The 7,165-nt window shown below is 36.6% G+C and overlaps 1 non-coding gene across 1 annotated transcript; it reads right to left on the bottom strand.

The window, feature by feature from the left end:
• Positions 1-5,453: 5,453 nt before the first annotated feature.
• On the bottom strand, positions 5,454-5,560 carry LOC114368571. The gene has a single exon (XR_003657362.1). It is a non-coding gene; the product is annotated as a small nucleolar RNA R71 (small nucleolar RNA).
• Positions 5,561-7,165: the final 1,605 nt, after the last annotated feature.

The following is a 7,165-nucleotide window of genomic DNA, read 5'->3' as shown; positions in this document are numbered from 1 at the left end:
CAATGGAAGCTGGTTGAAAGCAATCTTTAAGTGACAGAAATATGGTCATCGTGAAAGAGGCAAATTAGAGGTGTCACGAATAGGGAAGCAAATGCATAATAGAACCAAAAAAACAGGGAGGCAAATTAGAGTTTGATCAAGTCTGATTGTTTGAGTTCGTTAGCAAGGTGGCATGATTCATGAACCTAAACTCCTAAACTTGGCTGAGTTTACAAGTTAACTTGAAAGTTTGAGAACAACAGATGGTCCTATGAAGTTCCTTAAATTTGACATTCCATCTACCTAACAGCTTACTGAATTTCTGATTATATATAGCTCCTACGATCTCTATTGAAACAAAATTAATATAGACATGCATTTAGTTTTAATGTTAAATATTTCCAATATTTGTTGTGTGGAATATTTTTTCACTTATTGCGATTATCATTTTGAATCAAATTAGTACAATCTTGGAGCCATCCTCTGAGTCTCGTTGCTGGTGAATCTGTCTTCATTAAAATAGCTTGTAGCTAGCTGTACTAACTCTCTGTTACAAAATAGGTTAGGTGGATATCCCAAGATCAAGAAAGATTCATCTTCCTGTGCTGTGAAAGTTGTTTAGCCTAATTTGAAGATGTTGAATGATGAGAACTCAGAGGCAATATGGGTAAGTGCTTGATAATAATCGAGGGAGAAATTCATGGGTTGAAGTTTGTTTGGGCATATCATAGAATTGCATTTAATATCATTATATGTGAAGCATTATAAATATATAGTATATGTTGATGGACAGAATCATTTAGTTCATCACATGATGCATATAATGTAATAAGAAAGAATAACTAAACTATTAATTGTAAGCATGCAACAGTTTCCTCAAAACCTCTTTCACATACTCATGCATAGGTATACACTAAAGAGATGAAAATGTGTTGTGTTAAACTTAGCAAATGTAGAAGGTAAAAAGCTTTTGCTGAATGCAGAGTTGCAGACAAAAATATAAGATATTCTTTGCGTGCTCTTGACACTAGACACTTTTATTTGTCAATTCTCATATGCCATTTTGTTGGACAAAAATTATCTGCTTTATCTGGTCACAACTTTTTTATTATTTGAATTGTGGTGTATGCAGGATGCTGCAGTTCATTTGTTATGTACCATAATAACTTCATTCTCATTTTCTATTTAGAATCATTATGATAGTGTAAGCCTCTCCTTCCCTTTTTGCTAGTCCTTAATTTCTGTATGCATGACTAGAAGTTTTTTTCTTAAAAGTCTACTACCTGCTTTAATACTTGTTTTACCAGAGCAAGAACTTCAAACTCAAATGGTAATTTTGATGTGTTCCTTTTCTTTTAATTTCACCATTATCTTTCTTTTTTTGACTTCATTATTATGTTCCTTTTGCTTCTAGATTGATGGTGATTGTGTGTGTAAATTGTGGCATTATTTATCATTAGGTGCCAGACATTGACATGCTGATGTTGTAGATACTATGACTCCATTTTGTATAGTGCATACTTAAGGTAAGGTTCAAATTTTTTATAATATTTAAAGATGGGGGCGATTCTTTTAATTATTTGTGAAAAAATAAATCAAAAGTCTAAGAAGAGATTAATTTGTCTATCTTAGTAATTATTTGTGAAAAAATATTCTTGTTATAGCCTTTCTCTCAATTCCCTTGCTCAAAATATGAACAAAACAATACAGATGAGTTGGGTAACGTTATAAGTCATCGGTATTTGAATTTTAAAGTTCTTCAGTTTGTTATTAGTTGTTACATGTCTAGAACCGACACAGTGGGCATAAGGATCTGAAATCTGGTGTAACTAAATTAGAGTATTCTTCATCCATCTAATTTTATTTATTAGCTTCACCTACTTAGTTCAGCTTGAAGTTGGAAGTAACTTCCAAAGGTACCAAGGTAGACACAAATTTGCATCAATGCATGGCATCTAGCATAACTACTTCTCTATATAGTTTACAGTTCTGCATCAATGCATGGCATCTAGCACAAGTACTTCTCTATACAATTATTGTGTTGTGTACTCTTTCTCAGTGCATGAAGGCAAAAATTGGAATTTATTGTTTCTTGCTTTATTTCATCTATAGATGAGGACTCCACATCTATAAATTGAAGTTCTTGTAGAGTTATATGCAAACCAATGAGGCTGTGAGAGCCATTGTTATATGAAAGTTGAGGTAAGGATTTTTTGCATATTTCTTGCTGTTCTTTATTTTCTGGGTTTTTCTCGTACATAGTAGTATGAAGAATGATATCATGTGAATTCATGTCCTGGTCTTCAACCTTGATATATAGTGATTTCTTCACCCTCTCCTCCAGTTCTTGGTTTGCTTTCTTGTGCTACTATCATGTTGGGGTGTTGCATAATCATGAACCAGAACCATGATATAATCCATGTGTGCATGGTCTCCAACATCTTGCAACAACTAGTAGCATTAAAGTTGTAGTGTTCAAAATTTGTGTAGGCTTTCAAGTAGAGGTTTTTTCTTGATCATTGGGGATAGATCACAATAAGTAGATATGAAGTTTATGAAACTTGGAACAAGGTAAGATACTTTCTACAGTGAACAAGCTACCAGGTATTTAAATTGATCTTTCGCCCAAGAGTGGTACACAGCCTATTAAAATGATTATTTTTTAGATATAAGGACTAAAATGTATAGATACAGAGACGAAATAAATAAGGAATTGAGGGGAAATAAATGTTAAATGTGTTCTTATTTTTTTTTACTTTACACATCCCCTAAAGCACCATGTACTACATTATTTCTTCATTTCCATATGTGAACATTCAGAACCTACTTGCTGATGATATGGAGGAGAGAGTGATGTGCCATCATTTTCTTCTATTTTCTAAACCCTTTTTGCACCATTTTAATTACTGATTGGTCTTAATTGTCAATTAATCAGGCAGTTTTATTATTTGGGCTCATTTAGCTAATTTGATGTTTTTAATCTAATTTCAGGAATTAATGAAACATTGGGCTTAATCCGGATTTTGGTTATGTACTTGAAGAGGGCAAATAAAGCAGCGCTTACCTTAGTTAATTTCTAATTAGGAAATTTCGCAATTTTATTTTATGTTGTTCAGTGTTTATTTCGTTTTGGGCCAGAGTATTGTAATAGGGCCCAGTGACTTTGAGTGACTCTTTTTAAATAGCAGCCTTGGGATTCGTGCAAGGCCATTCTGTTATGCTATTTTATTATTCAGAGCTTTTGTTTTAGGTTTCTATGTTTTTCTGTTCTAAGGCTACTGTTTTTGTTCTTAATGCAATTTTCCGTTTTTTGTTTCTAATTACAATTTCATTCTTGCTTCTTCTTCTACTTTCATTTACGTTTCTGTTTCATTTACATTTCTGTTCATTTACGTTTCTGTTCATTTACGTTTCTGCTTCATGTTTCATTTGCGTTTTCTGTTTGAATCTATGGAAGGCTAGTTTTTCTGGTGTTGTTTCCTTTTGAGGACGAAGCCCAACTCTCTTTGAGGTTTCGTTTGTAATGTGGTTTCCTGGCAGTTTTCCCTTCACCAGTTATCCCAAATTCGTGAACATTAATCAGTGCACGCTTCGTGTTCGATTAATTGCCTCTAAGCCTAACTTGCATTCATGCTTAATGGACGAAGGGCTAACTGGTGTATGTGGTGCCTAATCACGTATTGAAAACCCTAAGTTGATTTTCGCTTAGTAAATTGAAATAGGGTTGGATTAAGTGGTTGACTGTTAGGGACGAATTCTCCATAACCCAGGATAAGAGAATGGCTTCTGAATAAGAGGAAACAACCCGTTTTTAATATTAGTAGTTTCATATTCCAGTTTACTTGTTCTGCTCTTTAATCACAAAACAAACAAACCCCCCCCCAATCGTTACTGTTACTGCGCAAGTATATTATGAACATTTGGTTTGTCATTGCTCGTTGGGAAACGACCTAGGATCACTTCCTATTTACTACATTTTCATGTTTATTTGATTCGGGTACGACCTCGATCAAATTTGGCGCCGTTGCCGGGGAGCAGTGTCCAAAGGTTCATAATAGCTAGCTAGTGTTGTGTGTTTAATTCCTTCGTGTTTTATGTTTAATTGTTTGTATTGTGTTAGTATGTGTGTTAGTGTTGTTTAGTGTCCTGGTATTTTGTTTAGTGTGTGTTTTGTTTCAGTTTTCCTATTAAGCGCTTCCCCTGTTTCAGTTTTGGGTGTTTTGTTGTGAATAGTGTTTTGCGACGGACTTAGCGACCACTTTTGCTTGTGGCAAAATAGAGTAGTAGTAGAAATCAAGTAGCGACGGATTTAGCGACCACCCATGCTGAATTATTTGAGATTTTTTGTTTTAGTAGCTAGAGTTGTTATTTTTGGCTGAATTTTTTTGTGGAAACTTCTTTTAATCTATATTTTGTGGGAAAAATAGCTAGAGCCTTTAGTTTGGTCAGATTTGAAAGTTCCAAAAAAGTAGCAAATTTTGTGTTTGTCGAAACTTCAAACGGCCATAACTTTTGCTCCGGTTATCAAAATCACAATGATTATATATGTATTTGGGGTAGAAAAAAATTTCCTACGCCGTGGCAGCCACCCATAGGCTGGCTGAGGTCTCCATCGTCCAAAATAGTGATTCTGTCAAAAGTTTTTTATTTTTCAAGTTTTATTCACTTATTTTTCTTAACCTACCATTTTTAGCTTCCATAGTTAGACTTTGAATTTTTGCCTGAAATTTTTTGTGCTATCTTCTAATCATTTTATAAGGTTGCTCACAAAATTTCAAGTCATTTGGATATCATTTGAGGGTAGCTGTAGTTCAAACCTGCACCTTTATTTACATGACAAAGCAACTAGTTGTGCATGCTGAATGTAGTGTATGACTAGAGGCAATCCATCTGACTTACAACCCTTTGATCCTGAGATAGATAGGACATTTCATATATTAGTTAGGCATCATTTTATACCTTTTGATCATCCTGAGCATTCCATTACTGGTGAATCTGTGCATTCTGTTATTGGTGATTTTGAACATCCTGATTTTGAGCATTACAATTTTGAGCATTCTGATTCTGAGCATTCCGATTTTGAACATTCTAAGAACATGGCACAACCTCCACCCCGTGAGAGGACTCTAAGGGAAATGGCTGCACCTGATTTCACCTACGAAAGCTTGTGCATCCAATACCCTAATGAGGATGTCCCATATGTTCTTAAAACTGGATTGATTCATTTGCTTCCAAAGTTTCATGGCCTTGCATGTGAAGACCCGCACAAACATTTAAAGGAATTTCATATTGACTGCTCCACCATGAAACCCCCAGATTTCCAAGAGGATCATATATTTCTGAAGGCTTTTCCTCATTCTTTAGAGGGAGTGGCAAAGGACTGGCTGTATTACCTTGCTCCAAGGTCCATCACGAGCTAGGATGACCTGAAGAGAGTATTCTTAGAAAAAAATTTCCCTGCTTCTAGGACCACAGCCATCAGGAAGGATATCTCAGGTATTAGACAACTCAGTGGAGAGAGCCTGTATGAATACCGGGAGAGATTTAAAAAACTATGTGCCAGTTGCCCTCACCATCAGATTTCAGAGCAGCTGCTTCTCCAATATTTTTATGAAGGACTCAGTAATATGGAGAGAAGTATGATAAATGCTGCCAGTGGTGGAGCCCTTGGAGACATGACTCCTGCTGAAGCCAGAAATTTAATTGAGAAGATGGCTTCCAACTCCCAACAGTTTAGCACCAGAAATGATGCTATAGTCATTAGAGGAGTGCATGAGGTAGCTACAAACTCAGCTGCATCATCTGAAACTAAGAAGCTTGAAGGAAAATTGGATGCATTGGTTAACTTGGTAACCCAGCTGGCCTTGAACTAGAAATATGTACCTGTTGCAAGGGTCTGTGGTTTGTGCTCCTCTGCTGACCACCATACAGACCTTTTCCCTTCCATGCAGCAACCTGGAGCAATTGAGCAACCCGAAGCTTATGCTGCTAATATTTACAATAGACCTCCTCAACCTCAGCAGCAAAATCAACCACAACAGAACAATTATGACCTCTCCAGCAGCAGATACAACCCTGGATGGAGGAATCACCCTAATCTCAGATGGTCTAGCCCTCAGCAACAACAACAACAGCCTGTTCCTTCCTTCCAAAATGCTGCTGGCCCAAGCAGACAATACATTCCTCCACCAATCCAACAACAGCAACAGCCCTAGAAACAACCAACAGTTGAGACCCCTCCACAACCTTCCCTCGAAGAACTTTTGAGGCAAATGACTATGCAGAACATGCAGTTTCAACAAGAGACCAGAGCCTCCATTAAAAGCTTAACCAATCAGATGGGACAATTGGCTACACAATTGAATCAAAAATAGTCCCAGAATTCTGACAAGCTGCCTTCTCAAGCTGTCCAAAATCCCAAAAATGTCAGTGCCATTTCATTGAGGTCGGGAAAGCAGTGTCAAGGACCTCAACCCGTAGCACCTTCCTCATCTGCAAATGAACCTGCCCAACTTCACTCTAACCCAGAAAAAGGTAATGACAAAAATTTACCTAACAATTTATGTGCAGGTGAATCTTCCACTGGTAATTCTGATTTGCAGAAGCAACACATCCCTCCTCTTCCATTCCCTCCAAGAGCAGTTTCCAACAAAAAAATGGAAGAGGCAGAGAAAAAGATCTTGGAAACATTCAGAAAAGTAGAGGTAAACATACCTCTGCTGGATGCAATAAAGCAAATTCCAAGATATGCCGAATTCTTAAAGGAGCTATGCACTAATAAGAGGAAGCTTAAAGGAAGTGAACGAATTAGCATGGGCAGAAATGTCTCCGCATTGATTGGTAAATCTGTTCCTCAAATTCCTGAAAAATGCAAAGATCCAGGTACATTCAGCATACCTTGTATTATAGGGAATAATAAGTTTGACAATGCCATGCTAGATTTAGGAGCTTCTGTTAGTGTTATGCCTCTGTCTATTTTTAATTCTTTATCTCTAGGTCCCTTGCAGTCAACTGATGTGGTAATTCATTTAGCTAATAGAAGTGTTGCCTATCCTGTTGGTTTCATAGAAGATGTCTTAGTTAGAGTTGGTGAACTGATTTTCCCTGTTGATTTTTATATTTTGAATATGGAGGATGGATTTTCTCAAGGATCAGTTCCCATCATTCTAGGCAGACCCTTTATGAA

The sequence above is a fragment of the Glycine soja genome, chromosome 1 (genome assembly GCF_004193775.1).
Source record: "Glycine soja cultivar W05 chromosome 1, ASM419377v2, whole genome shotgun sequence".
Lineage (NCBI taxonomy): Eukaryota > Viridiplantae > Streptophyta > Magnoliopsida > Fabales > Fabaceae > Glycine > Glycine soja.
The sequence above is the reverse complement of the archived record's forward strand: the minus strand, read 5'-3'. Positions and strand labels throughout refer to the sequence as shown.